Consider the following 17855-nt stretch of genomic DNA (forward strand, 5'->3'; position numbering starts at 1 on the left):
GCCCAACCTGCCCATACACAATAACTGGGTCACAGAATTCAACACCCATCTTGTCATGAGACTTGCAGAGGGTGATGGAACAGGGACACATGCCCTGCTTCTGATTACAAAATGCTGCATCTCTTTTGTCTTTCTTGATTAGGGAAAAACAATGAATCCACAGCCTCATCACCCTGCTGCAGAGTTATCCTGGTCTCTCAGTTTTTTAAGTCAAGCATTCTCCTCTCACCAAAACCTCAAAAGTGAACATTTTCTTTGTAGTGCAATTCCAAAACAAGCTTTCATAGTAACCTATGCTAAAATAAAAGTTTTTAAAGCTAGGATGTGCATATACACATTTTTCTGGGCTTATCCCAGACAAAAGTGAAACAAAACCATTTACAGCAGGATGAGGGATGGCATCACAGTGCCAAGTGCAGGAACTCCAAACTATATATGAAAGTGATCACAAGCAGAAAACCTGTGATGTGAGTAACAACATACAGGTTGTAACAATCAGTCATTAGCTATGAAATAAACATAGAAACCCCCAGTACTTAAGTATTATGTTTAAGCATAGATGTCTAAGTCTGTTTTCCCTGACACATCTGTTGAATATGGCAAAGAAATTCATGATCTTTACCTGTAGCTTGTGAACACTCTAGAATGCAACAGCCAAGATTATTTATTACAGAAAGCTGTCTCTCCAGAGTACTTTTTATTCATGTCATAACAAGGAAGTTGTTCTTTTGAAACAAACCAAGTTCTGACACACACATAAGACCTAACTTAAAACCCTAGAGCTACCATTTGACACTTTCCATAATGTTTCTATAATGCTTTTCCCAATTAGGAATGCAGATTTTACTAAGTTCACATACTAAACCACAACTCTCCATCACATAACAAAGTCCTTCAATTCAGTACCTCCTTAAGCTAGCCATTATAATTTGCACATTACAATCACTTAATGATCTAGAAATAAATGCAATAGTGACAAAAAGGCTAAGAAACACATTTAAGACAGCAAATTTCTCACGGAAAGCAGAGAAAACCAAAAGATAAAGAATTCAGAGTACTCATTAAAAGGAAAAATGCCTTCTGTAATTACTCAATAGGAAGCTGAATAAGTCTATTCACTGAAATTAGCAAATTGAGTTTGCCTTCTTTTCTCTGAATTCTATTAATAAACAGACATCGTGATACAAAATAAGTCTGCATATGCACTTGGATCCATTTTCATTCTGTTTTGAACTGGAATGTCTTGTCTTTGCCAATTTATTAACACAGACAGAAACGTGACTATTTCTGCCTTTCTCTGGATGCATCTTCTTTCATCTGTCCTACATACTTACCTATGTTTACATTTGTGACCAATTCCTGTATAAATTGGTAGACGTCTATACCCACTAAAAAATTAAGAATCTGATATTTTTATATGACTGTTCAAAAGCAAATTAGAACATTCCTGTGTTTGGTTTTTGTTTTGTTTCTTGGGCCTTATATAATCATAGTGTCTAGTACAATCATGTCTTCACTTATTTTCTCTACACCTGATCAACCTGCCTACTTGAAAAAAGCAAGTTAATTTCAATTTCGCAGTTGTTTGTATTGCTAAAGTATGTTCTATGTATGAAAACATTCAGGCACTTAAGTCCTTAGCATCTGTAACTAAAACTGCAGCTTGTGACTTTAGATCCCAATACAACAGATTTAGGTTGGAAGCATTGTTTATTTGGTAAACAGTTTCAAGATGGCCCCTTCAGAATTTTACTTGTGATTAAGATCTAATTCAAGGCTAAAAAACTACACACCACCCTGCAAAAAGCTAAGAGTTTTAACTGCAGCCATGAAACTAAGGTATGTCTGCAAGTTGCAGTGCAGGGTTACTTGGAATCCAAAGCACCTGCATGCTGTGCGCAGTCAGAACGCAACCAGCCAGCCCCGTGCCCTGACTGAGGGACTGCTGCACACACCAGATGCAGAGATCTCCCCTCAGCACCCCACTGCAGAAGACAATTCACCACTAAGCTGGAGTCAAGCTGCCTTCTGGTTTAGGCTACTCTGTGAGAGAAAGCTTCAAGAAGTTCTCAGGAAGATTTGAAGGCAGTCACTAAGGGCTGACTGGAGGTGGACCCCTACCTATCAGCAGATTACTGGTGACTTAATGACAGGCAGGACAGGAGCCAAGGGAAGGACTTGGAAGGGAGGTCTGGTACCCTGTATAGAACTCGCCTAAAAAGAGGGACTCTGCAGAATAAAAAAAGAATGACATGACACAATCAACACTCTTGGGAATTCTTTGCAGCAGAATTCCGTTTCAGAGAGAAGCACGACCAGATCCTGTGTATTACAAGAACAGAGCACACACTGCAGCAATTGACAAAAGAGATTATGCCGTATTACTCCATAAGAAAGCATATATCCTAAAGATAGTACTACAGGATTTGAAATTACTAAGACATAAATATAGCCTTGACATAATGCTGAATTTGTAAAATATTTTCCTGTTTATGAGCTCAAGTGAGTGACAGAACAATAGTATCATTCACAGAAAATCATGAAAGGACATAAAAGGAATTTCAGAAATGGTAATGACATTATAGTATGAATAGTATTATTCAAGAAAGCAAGCTTTTTAAAATTACAAGTTAAGTGTTTCCAATAATTTACTTGAAAACCAGAAATAATACTAACAAAATACTTTCCAGTGCAATTTTAACACTATTTTTAAAAAATTCACAGTATATATTCAGATATTGAAAGCAATGAAAAATTTACTTCACATTTTTGTAATTGATGCAATTGCCATTTTAACTAGTGACACTGTCAGAATAATTAAAGTGGCAATGTATCAAATCCAGTCTTGAACAAATGATTGTGCAATCTGCATCCCAAATGCACAAAAAGGTGAAACTGCTAGTGATGATCCAGAAAAACAACACACAAATAATTTAGTCTTTCTAAACTAAACTTAGGTTTGTGCATAAAAATGTAATCATTATTATTATTATTACTGCTTTTTAGCTTTTTATTTAGCTTAACAACATGGTAAATAAAAAACAAGGGGTCTTACTTCCCTCTAAACAAACTACATTCATTACCTTATTTTTTCTGTACTCCAATAGATCAATTAATGCAATGCTTTCATCTCCTACTGTCACCAGTGAGTGAGCAACTGAAAAAATAGGAAGACGAAGCCTTTCCATTAAAATAATCTTAAAATAGTACTGCTCAAAAATATCTACTTCAATTTAAAAAAAAGCGAGTGCTGCCTTCAAGTAATGATTTATTGAGGTGGATGCCTCTGTAGCTTCTAAGTTAGGACTGACATTTGAACAAGACACACCCAGGCACAAGTATATCAAACTGAAGTAAGCCTGGTTTTCCAAGAAGATGAGAAAGGTACTTCTGTCATCACATAAAATCTGGAAGGCAGGTTTTTTTCTACTCCATTAATTCCCTTGAAAGCAATGCACATTCACGAGAACTTCTAAAACAATTTTCTTCAACTAAAATCACTAGTTCTCCTGCTCCTTTTCTGATAGTTTCTTTTTTCATTACTGATATTAGGAGATGAAAGTATTGAACTGTCATATCAAGGAACACCACCAGCTCTCCCCAGACAACTTCCTCCACAATTAGTCTTTTGGAGAATCTATCACGTTAATCACATTTCTCAGTGCAAGGTAGACATTGCCCAACTTCTTTAAGATCCTGCTGGATCTCTTGGTTCTTGACAATCAGCTACTCCTGCTTTCCCATCCAAGGAGCCACACAACATTCATTCTGAGCAGCAATAGAGAGGATTCTCTTCCCCAGTCATCTCCTTGCTGATATCTTAATTCTTGCCCCCACTTCTTCCTTCCCACTAGAAACAGAACAGTGCTTAGATTATCATGATACTTTATCTACCACTCTTAAGAGAAATTCAGTTTGAGTCCAGAACAGATCTTTTTTTGCAATATATTCTCCAGTCTTAAAGAAAACACATTATTTTTGAGACAGTATCCTGAAATACAGCTGTGGCATTAGAAAAACAACTGTGCATCAATAGCCTCATCCTTCGTTATCCATAGCAGTAACATCCACAGTGCAGGTGTTCGCTGCTTTTAGCAATTTCAGTGCTACCGAAAAGAAGAACTGAACCCAGAAAACTCAGCAATGTTCACTGGTTGAAGCAGAAAGAAATGTGTTTTAAGTTTCTACTCCAGAGTGCCAGAACAAATGATTGTTAGCTGCAAACCTTAGCCTAATATTCATACATACATCTGCTATTCTTCAGCTGTCAGACTGAAGAGGAACACCAATAAGCTACACAACTCTCCTAAAGCTGATTTAAATGCAAATGAGAATCAGACAACATGCAGAGGAATAACAAGCTTCTGAAAAAAGCCCACTTATTTCAAAACCAAAAATGATGTTCCAGAGTGTTTCACATTATTTCTTAAAAGCATTTGCACTGAGTATCAGCAAATACCAGCTCATGAAAGAAGATTTAAGTAAAAAGGTGTGTGCTGACATTGTAATACTGCTCTCTGACTTCTAAATAAAACTGAAGTAGAATACCACCACTTGAAATATTTAATAAGGCAGGAAATCTAAATCTCATATCCAATTTTCTTTCACCAAAACCTCTTTATCCTCAACATTACAGTAACTTCATTTATTCTTAATATTAACAGGTGCTGTTTTAATTCAGTGCCAGAGAAGGACAGGACATAAGCATAATATTACATTTGGAAACATGAGTGAAATTTGGCAGAAGCTGCCATGTTGAGGTATCTCAGACACTGCACATGTTCTCCTTGCTGTGAACTGTGCCAGCTATGAAAACTAAACCACTTCAAGGCAAGATGTCTTGCAGATCAGATGCACGGACTGCTCTTTCTTCATATTCCACACAATACAGGACAAAAACCAATCCCATAATGGCTGTCTGGGCACACATTGTTTCCTTCTGCTTTACAGCCAACCCCAGAAGTGCGCAATCATACCAGTGTTCAACATGTTTTTTAATGAATTCTGCTTCATAGCAGCCAGGAATTGTATTTTTAAAGAAGTCACTCATGCATGAAGGAAACCATTGTGTCACTCTGAGAAACACAGAAGATTTAGCAGGTTGGAGATAAAAAAATCACTAGTTAGCAGGATTATTTTAATTTTTTTCATTGAGGAAATTTCTGCCTATTTTTTTTTCACTTCCAAGCTAAGCAACTCCTTAAGATCCAAAGTTGACTAAATTTATTCTATTGCAACTTTGCCCAGGTAGAAGCCTAACCTTTGAGGGTTATCACATAGGGAACCAAAACAACATAGAAAAATGCAAGGAAAAAATTTTGAATTATTTTAACAATAAGTTTCACAGCTAGATTACCCTCTTCTAAGGTCTCCCATTCACTGCAATCTTGCCTTCTTTAACTGAGCAGAGTAGGAAGCTTTTTTGCAATGTGTTATGTCACCACTTAGAAACAAAAAAGAAATTATTTAACTTTGCAAGTAAATTCACAGTTGGGTTTTCCAGTATAGCCTGCAAATATAGAAAATAGCTTTTATTTATTTTAAACCATAACAGCTATAAATTCCTGTTTGTTTTCCTGTATCAGGATTCAAAACCAAAATGTCTGTCTTTGAAAAAAAAAATACGTATTTGAGGTTTTTTCTTTTTTTAAAAAGGGTAACAGGAGAATAGGAAAAAAAAAAAGCCCTGAATTGAAACAACTCAACTTTCATGCCCATAAGGGATATGATCAATGATGGCCATTACTATTCAATTTCTTTATTACAGTATCTCAAGTTGATAAAAAGTTTTCTGGTCAAGCATTAAGTAGAAAACACTAGTCAAACAACTGCTAAAAATATTAAATTAAAATTAAACCAGACTGATTAGATGTTAATTCTCCTGCTCTCCAGTCACAGAATTTGCTTTCCTGGAAAAGCAAGAAGAATTGAATCCGTGTTTCAAGAGCACACCTGACACATCAGCCTGCAGGATACTTTGCACAGGACTGCCATATCCTCCCTGAGAGGAAGGTGACCATGGCACTTGGGGACACTGTCCTAGGGTAAGCACAGGGGTGCTGGTTAATGGCTGCACTCGATGATCACAGAGGTCTTTTCCAAGCTTAAGCATTCCTTGATTCTACAATGCAGTCAGAAATACACGTTGATGGATTCCAGACATTGGGCAAGAAGTGTGAATCTGCAGTCTAGTGATTAGATCCCCTACCTAGGCATAAACCACTGGCTTACAGCACTCTGGGAAGAGAAAAAAGTAGACTTGAAATCCACCAGGTTGAGAAGGATCCAGGAACAAGGCCTCCTATTTCTTGGACTCATCAGCTAATTAACTGCTAGTCTACTACATAAAAGATAGGTACCAAAAGCATCTTCCTAAGATAAAACTGCAGAAAGGGGAATGGGATTTATTTTCTGATAAATGTAAGTGTCGTATGAATGTCTAAGGTATACCCTGGTTTCCTACCAACCAGCTTCATTGTGCTCCACATTACAGATTTCAAATTCTAATCACAAAATCAGAATCTCATCATCACATGGTCCTTAGATACCTGCCTCCATACTTTCTTAGCCAGGAGCCTGAATGTTATGAGCTGCAGTACTGAACATTACAAAGCTTATGTTCTTTGTCAAAACCTGGGACATAAAACCTTCCACTGCATTTTAAACAGTATTGGCTTTATTTTTTCCAACACAACAGCCTTTAGGATTTTAAATGGGAAGAAATTAGGTCAGGTCTTCCCACTGAAGCTTTTAAAATTTTTTTTCTTAAAATTTTGTCACTAAATTTTGAAAAGTGTATCTGCCTTTTACACCTTCCATTAATATCTTTCGAATATAAATGTCTGGAGAGGACACTGATTTACTGAGAGTCTTACAAGTAGCAAGTGTCTATAAGTATTGGTCAGAAAAATATTTAAACATAATTCCAGTTTTTGATTCCTTTATAGTAGGTCTGATTTATCTTTGATCACATATTTTAGCAGTAAGTCATTAAAAATGCACAAAGAATTTGCACACAGAATACTGATCTGAACATTCAGCAGCCTAAGGAAAAGCACAAAAAACACAAAATGGAACTCACGCACTTGAAGCAATCAAACATCTGCCTGCTGTTCAACACCATTTTGATAAGATTGTCTGTATTCCTAAATCAGAGGATATACTATGAGTCCCTACTGTTTGAACAATCTTGCTACTCGAAGACAATTTTCAGATAGTTTAAAATACAAAATTTTCTATCTGTGTTTCTGTTGGTGCACTGCAATAACAAGGAAGCTACTATTCACTTCTTTTATCAACAATAGTACAAAGAATAAGACACACCCTTCTCAGAGAACTGGAAAAACCTGCTACATGAAAGCTGAAAAGTCTCCAACTACCCATTCCTTCATTTTGCTCTAGTTTCAACAGAAGTAAAGGAGGCTGCAAGGACTTGGCCTTAGCCTAACAAAAATAAAGCTGAGCTGAAAAGCAAGGGTTGTGTATGAAAGCATAATTATCTCATAAAATAGTAAGAAAAATCTGTTTAAAATAAAAGGACAATCTTGGCACAAGATTGCTACCAACTGATGATGAATAAATTTAGGTTGAACACTCTAAGCAGCTTCATCATGTTGAGGAATTTAGCACTGGAAGAGGCTTCTAATTAAAATAGTGAGGGGAAAAGGCTCAGCTGCTTTTAAGCCAGCCCTCCATATGGCTATGTCTATAAAGTCTACAAGAGCATGAAAATAAACTTGATGAATAGGCAGGTCACTTCCTGTCCCACGTTCCTAAGAGAGCAATACCTGTCAAGCAAATAACATCATTCTGATACAAGTCTAAGATACAACCATCTGTCAGGCAATACCCCAGAATAATTACACCACAGAAAGCAAAACCAGATATTAATACCACAGCAGGACAAACTTTGCCAAGAATAAACTTCACAGAGTATCTTTTCATAAATGTCTTAGACCCATAACCTCACTTCCCATAATTTCTTGATGCCTCTGCAGAAAGCACACCTCTCGTGCAGTACTCACAAATCTGAAAGAGCTCAGGTTGTTTGTCTCTGTGCAACCAGGCACTCCTATGATTTGCACCCCAGCATTCTGCACACACACAGCAGATCATCTTACCCCAAACAATATGACATCTAGTATGCTCAACGGGCCCTTTATTTGCTACAACCCTCACTATCTTCATCTCAGGCAGGAGGATCCAGAAACGGCTTTGCAGTTGCAAGGTTCAAATCGCCACTTTTGCTCTCATGTCATTAAACAAAAAACCTACAGCAATCACGAAGGTGTAAGACAATTGGCTAGACATGAACAGTCGCAGAAATAACACATTCTATTAGACTAACCTTTATAAATTAAAAAAGCAGATAGTGTTTCAAGCATACCAGCCTTTCAGCTTGCTTTACATCCAGAGATATATCCCTATTCCTTTCAAAACTGTTGTGGTTAAACCCATGGAAAGTTTTTCAGAACAATAATAAAAACGTGTCTGAGCCATACAGTTTCTGTAAATTAATCTCAATCTGTATTTTACTTAACTTTATTCTCTTAGCAAAGCACAGAGCATGGTAGCTGCAAGACAGCATTACAGTCCATTTTCAATTTGTTTATATCACATCACAGCATTTTCCTACCATTTTAGTTCATCTGCTTATAACAGAATACCAGTGCCTTTTAACCCTGTCATCCAAACAGCATACATTCTTTTATTCACTATGAGAGCCTACAGATCTGATTCATAGTTTATTCTAGACATATGACTGCATCATTCAGACAGGTTTGAAAAACGGTGTGCTGCAAGATACCACAAAAGACCTCCCATTAGCCCTGTTGAGAATAAACAGACACATTTTACATGACCTACCCTACCTACCTCAGCAAGCTGGTCCTTAGCAGCAGATGCCAAGCTCAAATGACCACTTTCACATCTTCATTGCAACTCCACATCTAGTCTTTGGTAATTTTTCATCTGGAAGTACCAAAGAGATTTCTGCTTCTTGGCCTCTATACAGCCTCCTCATAATCCACCACCTGATCTCCCTTGTACCACCAAGTGGGAATACTCATCTTAACTTTAGCTGCATTTCTCTCCATCACATATAGAAAGGGATATATTGGATACTGCTACAATAAATTTCAGTTTACTGTTTGCAGATAATTTTGATTATTTTATCACAGTGTTAGGTAGCAAATACAAAAGTGTAACAGTATCATATATATGGCCTCTGACAAATTTTGACATTCAGCAGTCTGATACAAAAGTATATAAACTGGAGAATGAAATCTACTTGAGCTGGTTTTCTCTAAATACTACAAAATTGCAAGTACACAAATTGCTTGAAGTATAATTCATTTCTGCAGCACCTTAAAGTGAAATAAAGTTACCAAGTATATTTTGCATCACAAAAGGTCATTCCCTTATGATAAGCATTAAAAAAGGAAACTGAACTCGTCAGAAACATTGTAAGCACACAAAAGGAAAAGCTGTCTATACAAAACTAACTTAGAGCAGTCATAAAATATGCCGATGCTAAGAACTGCACCCATCTCAAAATACTCATGCTTTGTGTCTTCTGCTTCTTCCAAAGTGCACCCACAAGCAATTGACAGAATTCCCTCTCAGATATTCTGATTATTCTCCTATACCCACCCTTGGTCAGTTTACAGGCAGCCTGAATTATTTTGCTATGTCACTGCAATGACAGCAAAGGAATGCTGTGTCCCAAGTAACACAACCATTTTTTAGTATATTATTTTGAAACAATACTTTCTGAAATACTGTCTTGGAAATATGACATGGGGATCTCAGGAATAGTTGTTTATGCTAGGCTTCAGATAGCCACAAAAACTTGCAGTTTTTATTGGCAAGGTTCTTCCTTCTTCATTTATACTTAATTCCAAGTTTGTGAAACTACATAGGTAATTCTGGGAGCTGGTTAAATCCCATGCCAAGTCATAAGCCAAACACTCTCATGAAAATAGGTCAGATCAGGAACTCTCTGATAAGACATCAGCAACAGAGAAAGAAATCTGCCTCACACTGACTGCCAGAACACAGCCCAGTTTAGTTAGCTACATGGAGGAAACATCTCAGCATCACTTAAGGAACTACTACAAGGAGAAGTCCAAACTGACAATACTGTTTGTTCTCTCTTCAGCATTGTCTAACAAAGAAAAGGAAACAGGGAACAAACATTGTGCCCCATGACAATGCAACTTACTGATTGGGAACCACTGACCTAGGCTGTGGTACCACTACATTAATTCAGGTCAGGGCTGAAGCCAGTTCAGATGATCTGAATAGCTCATCCCTTGACCCTTTAGAAATAGGCTTCTATTTAAAGTTTTTACCATCCATCTTTTGTTACAAGATTGCTGTATGATCCAGTGGATTAGCTGAGCTTTTCCTTTAGCTTTACTATTTCCAGGACTATTTCTCTGTTCCCTTCTGGCATAAGTTCAGAAAAAAAATTATCCTGAAATGTGATTCTATTAAAAGAATGACAAGTATCTGACATTTTCCTTTCTGCACCTCATCACTCTTTCTGCTTTTTTGTGTGGCCTGAGAAAGGTTTCACTGACAAGGAAGGTGGGGAAGACTCATTAGTGAGAGAGGTTTGATGCGACAATCATCTGAAACTCAAGGTCAGATGTTTCCCTTGGTAACAACTGCAGATGCACACCACATTCAGTCTTCTTGCAGTGAGGACTGTTTTGTACTAAACACATATATCATGAAAGAATTTTTTGTACAATAGACATGCATATGAGGAAGAGTTTATGCATAGAAACATCCATACCCCCCTGAAAAAAAAGATTTCCTAAATACAAAGAAGAGAAAATATGTAGTTTCCCATGTGTTTGTAACTTCTAGTTTCTAGATTTGTGAGTCGATTCTGCAACATGTAAACACTGTATTTTGAATTATCTTTCCTATTATAGGATAGTAAAAAACATCACAATATTTAGCACAAGGTAATTAGACATTAGGCTTTCGGTCAGGCTGTGGCATGTTCTAACTTCTCCATTGGGAAGGCAGGCTGTCACACACACCCATATCAAATCTCATATCTCTAGTCAAGCATTCAAGTGGGGAGATAACATCTTGGCATACTACTCAAGAACGAGTTTTCAAGAAGAAAAGGTCATATTATTACTTACTAATTCAGAACAATATATTATTTAATGCCTCTAAAAAGTGTTCCAAGAGCTACAGAGAGATCTATTTCTTTCTAAAGGCAGCAAAATATATACAGAAGAAGATATATATTCTCTTAATTTCTACTATTCAGGAGATGATATAAGGAACAACAGTAGAGAGACAGTAACAGTTGTTAAAGCAGAATCAAAACCTAGTCCTGTTGATAGAGGAAGAAGGTGACAATATGCTTTTCATTCATGTGTGATGGCCAGCACATGGCTTGTAAGGCCCACAGTAACTGGAGGGCACAGAGAGAAGGTTTAGCCCTTGCTAACTGTCCTCTCAAATATACACCTAAAAGTAAGGGAAATCAGCATTTGAATTTGACCTGCCAGTGAATGAGAAGCACCCCAGGGCTAGGACAGGGATGAAGATGTCTGGCCTCTGTAGTGGACACTGTAGAGGACACTGTCCTTGACCTGGGAGCCAGGAGCAACAGAAGCATGCTGGAATCCTGCAGGCAGACAGCAGCAACTCCAGCCACGCCTGTGCAGGCACTGGAAGAAAGACACACTCTTATTTTTATCCCACTGCTGAGTGACCTTATGAGCTGCAAATTAGCGGCTAAACAAATGTCTAGCCATAAGTATCACACACAAGATGAGATTTGCTTTTAGACAACTGAGGTTAACATTACTTATGTCTTTACAATGTGGGCAAAAGTAAGAAATCTCAAAACGTAGCTGCTCTGACACAGCAGAAACTGTTCATACAAACACGCTGAACAGACACAGAAGGGCCAATTACTTAATATTTCCCTGTTACTATGGTCTGTTAGTGTTAGACCATATTAATGTGCATGCATGTTTTCTTGTCAGCAATCTGGAGACGCTCCATTCGTATTACCAAGGTGATTTTTTCATAGTATCATAGAATGGTTTGGGTTGGAAGGGACCTAAGAGATCACCTAGTTCCTACTCCACTGCTGTGGGCAGGGATACCCCCCACTAGATGAGGCATTTTAAGACCTCACCTGACCCAGCCTTGAACACTGCCAGGGATGAGGCATCCACAACTTTTGTTTTTTCTTCCTGAAGTACCCACCATCCCAACTGAACAGCTTGTGAAAATGTACAACACACCTCCTGGCACTACATGTCACGGTAAACTTTCACCTGTGATGACAGCAGGTTTGTTTTAATAAGCTGCAGTGTTTTGATAAGTAATACACATGTCTATTGAACTGACACATGCATTTTAAATATTAATGCTGCATCAAAGCTAAATGAAAGCTTTAGAGAAGACAGAGTAAGTGATTTAATAAGGTAGGACATTTAATTCCCTAATGTAAGTTAGCAGCACTTAAAATGGTAAGCTCAGTCCTTGGAAAAAGAAACCAGAATACCTCTTTGTCTTCTTTCAAGTGTAATTGCTATCACCCATAGGAAGTCAAAACAGCTATCTGTAATTCATTAAGTAGTGTGGTAAAGCTGAAAGTCTGAGGAGTAAAATACAAATTCAACATTTATGAAATGACATTTACTCAACAGCCATCACCGATTACACGTCCACCTACACAACAAAGCTACAGAATTAAACATTGTGTTACAATTGCTGTCTGACTCTATTCACAGAGCAGTTAAACAGAGTATTTACCTAAATCTATCTTCCTACAGGATGCTTTAGTTCCAGACCGTAAGAAAAAGCTAACACCACCTTTGGTTTGCTGACCCAGAAGTGAACCACTGGAGACAGAGTTACTGGGTTGAGATGACCCATCTTCATATGACATGTTGGTTATGTTTCTCTGTACTTTTTTACAATCAGTTAAGGTGATAATAACCAACCAGAACTGATTTGGGTCACACACACACCCCAGGCAACTCTTCTATAAATATTAAAAGAAAAAGAGCATTTGGCATAATTTCTTACATTGCCTTGGTATTCTATGACTTATTAAATATAATTAGCAGAACAGCCAGCTTCTATTGTGAGAAAAGGTTACTCAGTTTGCCAACCTTTCCTAACAAGTATTACCTAACACTCCTGTGCTGTGTGAAATGTGTGGGCTTGTTTTTTCTCCAAATATTTGTCATATTAATGCCTGCACATGACTCTTTAAATCAGGTATCTACAAAAAAGTATGTTTTACAGCTCTGCTAGAGTATCTTTCTGTACCTAAATTATTTAACATCTTTTTCCACAGCCATGTCAGCTGAAGAGTCTTCTTTTCAGACAAATTTCTGTATTGGTTTCCAACACCCTTCTGTTCCCATCCCAAGCTTTTTTTCCTTTGTAAAGGAAGGAATTTAATAGTCTTAATATATCAATGTGACCAAGTTTAATAAAAGGCCCTAATGAGAAGTAATCTTCATTAAGTAATAAATGCCTATGTCATGAAATCAGGAGTTAAGACAATGTTTAAGACAGCACGTAGTGTCAGAAAAGTTTCCATAGCTTCTGGGAAGCAAAAGTCTTCACAGCTGGCACAATGAAGTTTTCAGCTTTTCTCCAGTTGTCAATCTGGTCATTTGACTCCCAGTAAGTCACTTGTAACTTGTCTCTTTTAACTCCCCTCCTCCAGTAACTGCCTTGTGAATCCTTCCCTTTGTGGCACTCACAGCAGAACTCTGCACATCTAACTGCTCAGGCAGTCCACAAAGCTGCTATTTGCAGTGACAGTTTCTCCCTCAGTCTGGCTGACAGCATGCCCACCATCCACTAGAAGCAGCATCTTCCAGCATATCTAAACAGATGGAGACTACAACAGCATTCAACCATCTACATTTGCAAGTTGCAGCCATGGTTCTAAACAAAGGAGAACGTCTTTTCTACACTCAATACAAAAATGTGCTTGCTGGACAATGGATCTCTGTCTTGCCTCAGTACTCAGCTGCTGCATATGATTTTTGCTCTCCATTTTGACCATCAAGATTTCTTGAAGGCAGCCAGTCTTCCCTGGGAAGCACCCAGGGTGTCTCGCCAGGTCCCACAGCGCAGACACATGACTCTCACAGCAGTCAGATGAGGGACCAAAGGACTTGGCTCAAAGCATGCCATTCACAGTTTTATCCTCTGAGGTTTGCTTGCCATTTTGATACCCTTGCTCAGACTGGTGGAGGCAGCTGGAAGGTGGTCCAAGTCACTGTCTGTATCACATTTCAAACACTCAACAAGCTTTCGAAGCAGAGAGTCACGCACTGCAGCTCAAGCCCTTTCAGACTTGCTGGGCTGTAGTACTTGTAGTGTCATTTCAATGCCAAGACAAAGTTTTTGTGCGTGTAATTTTGATGTTTTAAAGTCACAGATTTGGATCCTTGGAGAAGTAACCAATCTTTGAATAAGAAGCCTACAAGCTGTGGTACTGATGTTCCCATCCTCACAGGAAATTACAGGTTACAGGTTAGCTCGATGTGTACTGGAGGTAACACAGATTTGCTCAATCAGTTAACCTTGGAGACTAGGCAGCAAAGGGCTCCTTTCAGGGTCTCTGGGATACCCAGACGGCAAGAGAGCAGCAGCAGCGTGAGGACAGGGTGTGCCCCAAGCAAGACAGCTAACAAAGGGCTGCTGTTTGTCCTAGTGGGAGCAGCACTAAGTGCCTTGGGCTGCTAGGAGGGAAAGCATTAAGGGAGGAGCAAGGATTTTCAGATATTATTTAGAGTAGAGATTCACACCTTCGTTAAGCTTCAGCCTTCATTCACCTTAACGAAGCAGCAAGCTGCTCAATGAAAGGTTGGTTTTGGTCATTCTCCAGCCCTGCTAGTTTCAAGATGATGCAGCTCTGGCGTTCCCCCTTCCACATGCACATTTCAATTACAATGCAATCCTAACACAGAAGTTAACTGTGTTCACAGCTTCCCAAATGACCCAGATTACAATGAGATAATTAAGTGCTCATGAACGGCTATTCACTAAAAACGTCTATCACAGTATCTGTTAAGCCACTGAAAATCTTCATTACTGTATCCTTCAAATCTCTGAAGAAATTCAGGACTGTTTCTTTAGATTCAGAATTAAACCAGATTTAGTTCTTGTTTTCCAGCTTTCCTGGACCGTGAAAAATAAGCAGAACTTTTTAGCAGCTGAACTTGTAAGGTGTTTTCTAAAACCACAAAAAGCCCTCTCCATATGCCAGTTGAAGCTTTTGATTCAGTCACATCGATGTGTGAAATAAATATACTTCACTCTCATGTATAATTAGCAATGTCAAGTCTGTTTCTTTAGATAGCATTCATGGCATATTGTCTGTGAAACAGCAGCTCTGCATTTCGTATCTGAAACTACATTGTTCCTCTCAGAACAGCTTCACTGGCTAAACCAAGCTCAATCCATCAAACAATACATTATGAAAGCAATAAAGGTTTTCTATGCTCTTTTTATACATGGATGTGTGTGTTCTCAAATTCTGAGACACAATTAGTAGCTCTATGCCTAAACTTGCTACACAATTTATAATGCAACATATTTTGAAGTCAGTCCTCACTGTTGGCTGTATTTGCAATACTTCCCTATTTTTTCAAAACTTCTCCTATCATACATGATGAAATAACATTAGAAAATTTAGTCATTCTTGACTCAAAAAAGAGGCTGTCTTTACAAGACAATAATGCAGTACACAATTAGACAACACACAATACTTATATCACATAATGGTACACCACTTTCACAACTCTATTTATTAATACTAAACATGGTATCAAATTATTCTTGGTCTTTAACACTGATCTACACACATCTATTAATTGCTCAGGACAGCAGAAAACAAGCAACAACCTAATTCAGTATCAGAAAACAATGAGCAAGTGTCATGACAAGGGAGTCCTACCTGGATAACTGTGTTCACTTCAACAGCAGCATAAGATAATGCATTTTTCAGATTGCCAAGCTGAGAGTCTATGGAATCTGAAAGAAAAGGGAAAGGGTAATAGTAATATGACGTTCTAGTCAGTATTGGAAATACTACATATTTGCTTTTTTTTTTCCTTCTAATTGTTAGGAGAATAAATTTAAAGTTTCAAAAACTTCCAAATATCTGATTCTCTATGAAACCCTGCAGAAACAAAAGAAGTCAAAAGACTTATTTTAGCTGGGGGGAGAGAGGATTTCAAACTGTGTATTTATTCTGCCTCCACACTTGTCCAAGATAAATTGGTCTTAACATTATAATTAAGCAAAATAATTATTTTAAAATGGGTACATATAAGCTTTATCTAACAAATAGAGATGTGTAACAAATAAACATCTAACATATAAAGATCTGTTAGACTTCAGACGTATAATCACATTTTATACATGAACAACGTGCAAATTCTGATACAAAATTTTAGGTGTAAGCCTTCTACCCCTGCATTGAATGTGTCCACATTAAAAAGCCCTTAAGTACTTGTGACTTCTTGCCTGTAGTAAAGATGCTCATTTCTTTGCTTCACAATAGCCAATTACTCCGCTTTGAAAGTTAGCAATAAGCTCCCGACAGTAACTGGCTGTGCACACCAACATCAAGCAGATGTCCATTATGCACTGCCTACTGCTCCTACACACTGACAACACCCCACACCTCCCCTTGGCAAGAAACTGCAGAATCGGAGCAGCAGACCACGGAACACACATAGGGGCAGCGCTGGGGCATGTATGGTAAGCACCTGAGAGTCAAAACAGGACCAAGGCAGGCCTATTCCTTCCATGATCCTATGTCACCATCTCTTCTGCACACTGCAAACTACAATACAGTTCATATCTCCAATTTATATTACATATAATATAACTCCTCTTTAATATAGTTTGTAGATATAGTTTATGGACTGATTCAACTATTATCTTTAAATACTGATGTCATTGAGGATATAAACAATGAGTTCATTTCGTGAGCTTTTTGCTGCAGGCTTATTACATCACTGACAAAAAAAAAATATGTTGGCCTGTTGGCCAGTGTGGCAAAATGTAATTCCAAGAGATTAAATAGACTGAAAACGCTTTATTTTAGCAGCTCATCTTTTCTTCAGCGCTTACAACTGTGAGACAAGATTGAATCTAGTCATGATTCATAATGTAGCTTGATAAAACACTTTCAGAACAAAATCTGGAGTCCCCAAAGACTAGTCTGCTTAATGATACTGCTTATCACAGGGAATCTGTTAGCCTACCAAGGTGGGGGAAAAACTCAAGTTGTGTTCTTTGGTAGTTAAGCATAACGAAAGCAGATATTCAAGAGCATCAACGTTTTGCGCATATTCAGACATGCCTTATTTTTTATTTCTGATGTGCTTCCTCTAAATGCAATAGTGCCAGCTAAAATAAAGAGCAGGTCAATATATCCATCATCTATTGCTGTCTTTGAAAACTCATTTGTTAATGAACTTTACTGAACACCTTATGGTGATGCTTAAAAACAACTCAGTAAAATACAAAGCCATATATAGCTGTTCTCAGAACTGCCATATAGCCAACATGACATGGGACAGAGCTAGTGGTCTGGGCTGTCAAGGGCTTTTAAGGATACTGCAGTGTAAGTTATTTGAAGTGTATTAAGTAATGTTTGCACTCTGTCTATTTCTGTAATACAGGGCAAGGTACTGTATTAGATACGTATATGATATCACTTGTGACAGAAATGTCCACAATCCACTGAAAGCAGGTATAAATAAATTCAGCTTTATTATTGTACTTCTAAGACTAAAATTAGGAGGACATAATTTAATATACTCTATCTT

The 17855-nt window shown here is 37.8% G+C and overlaps 1 protein-coding gene across 4 annotated transcripts in view; it reads right to left on the bottom strand.

The window, feature by feature from the left end:
- Positions 1-17855, bottom strand: part of MPP7 (MAGUK p55 scaffold protein 7) — a 145521-nt gene that overhangs the window by 124863 nt on the left and 2803 nt on the right. For all 4 annotated transcript variants that reach the window (XM_068172333.1, XM_068172323.1, XM_068172306.1 and 1 more), the window contains exon 2: positions 15971-16047. The gene's annotated coding sequence lies outside the window, so the exon portion shown is untranslated. The remainder of the gene's footprint in view (positions 1-15970; positions 16048-17855) is intronic.

The sequence above is a fragment of the Anomalospiza imberbis genome, chromosome 1, assembly GCF_031753505.1.
Source record: "Anomalospiza imberbis isolate Cuckoo-Finch-1a 21T00152 chromosome 1, ASM3175350v1, whole genome shotgun sequence".
Lineage (NCBI taxonomy): Eukaryota > Metazoa > Chordata > Aves > Passeriformes > Viduidae > Anomalospiza > Anomalospiza imberbis.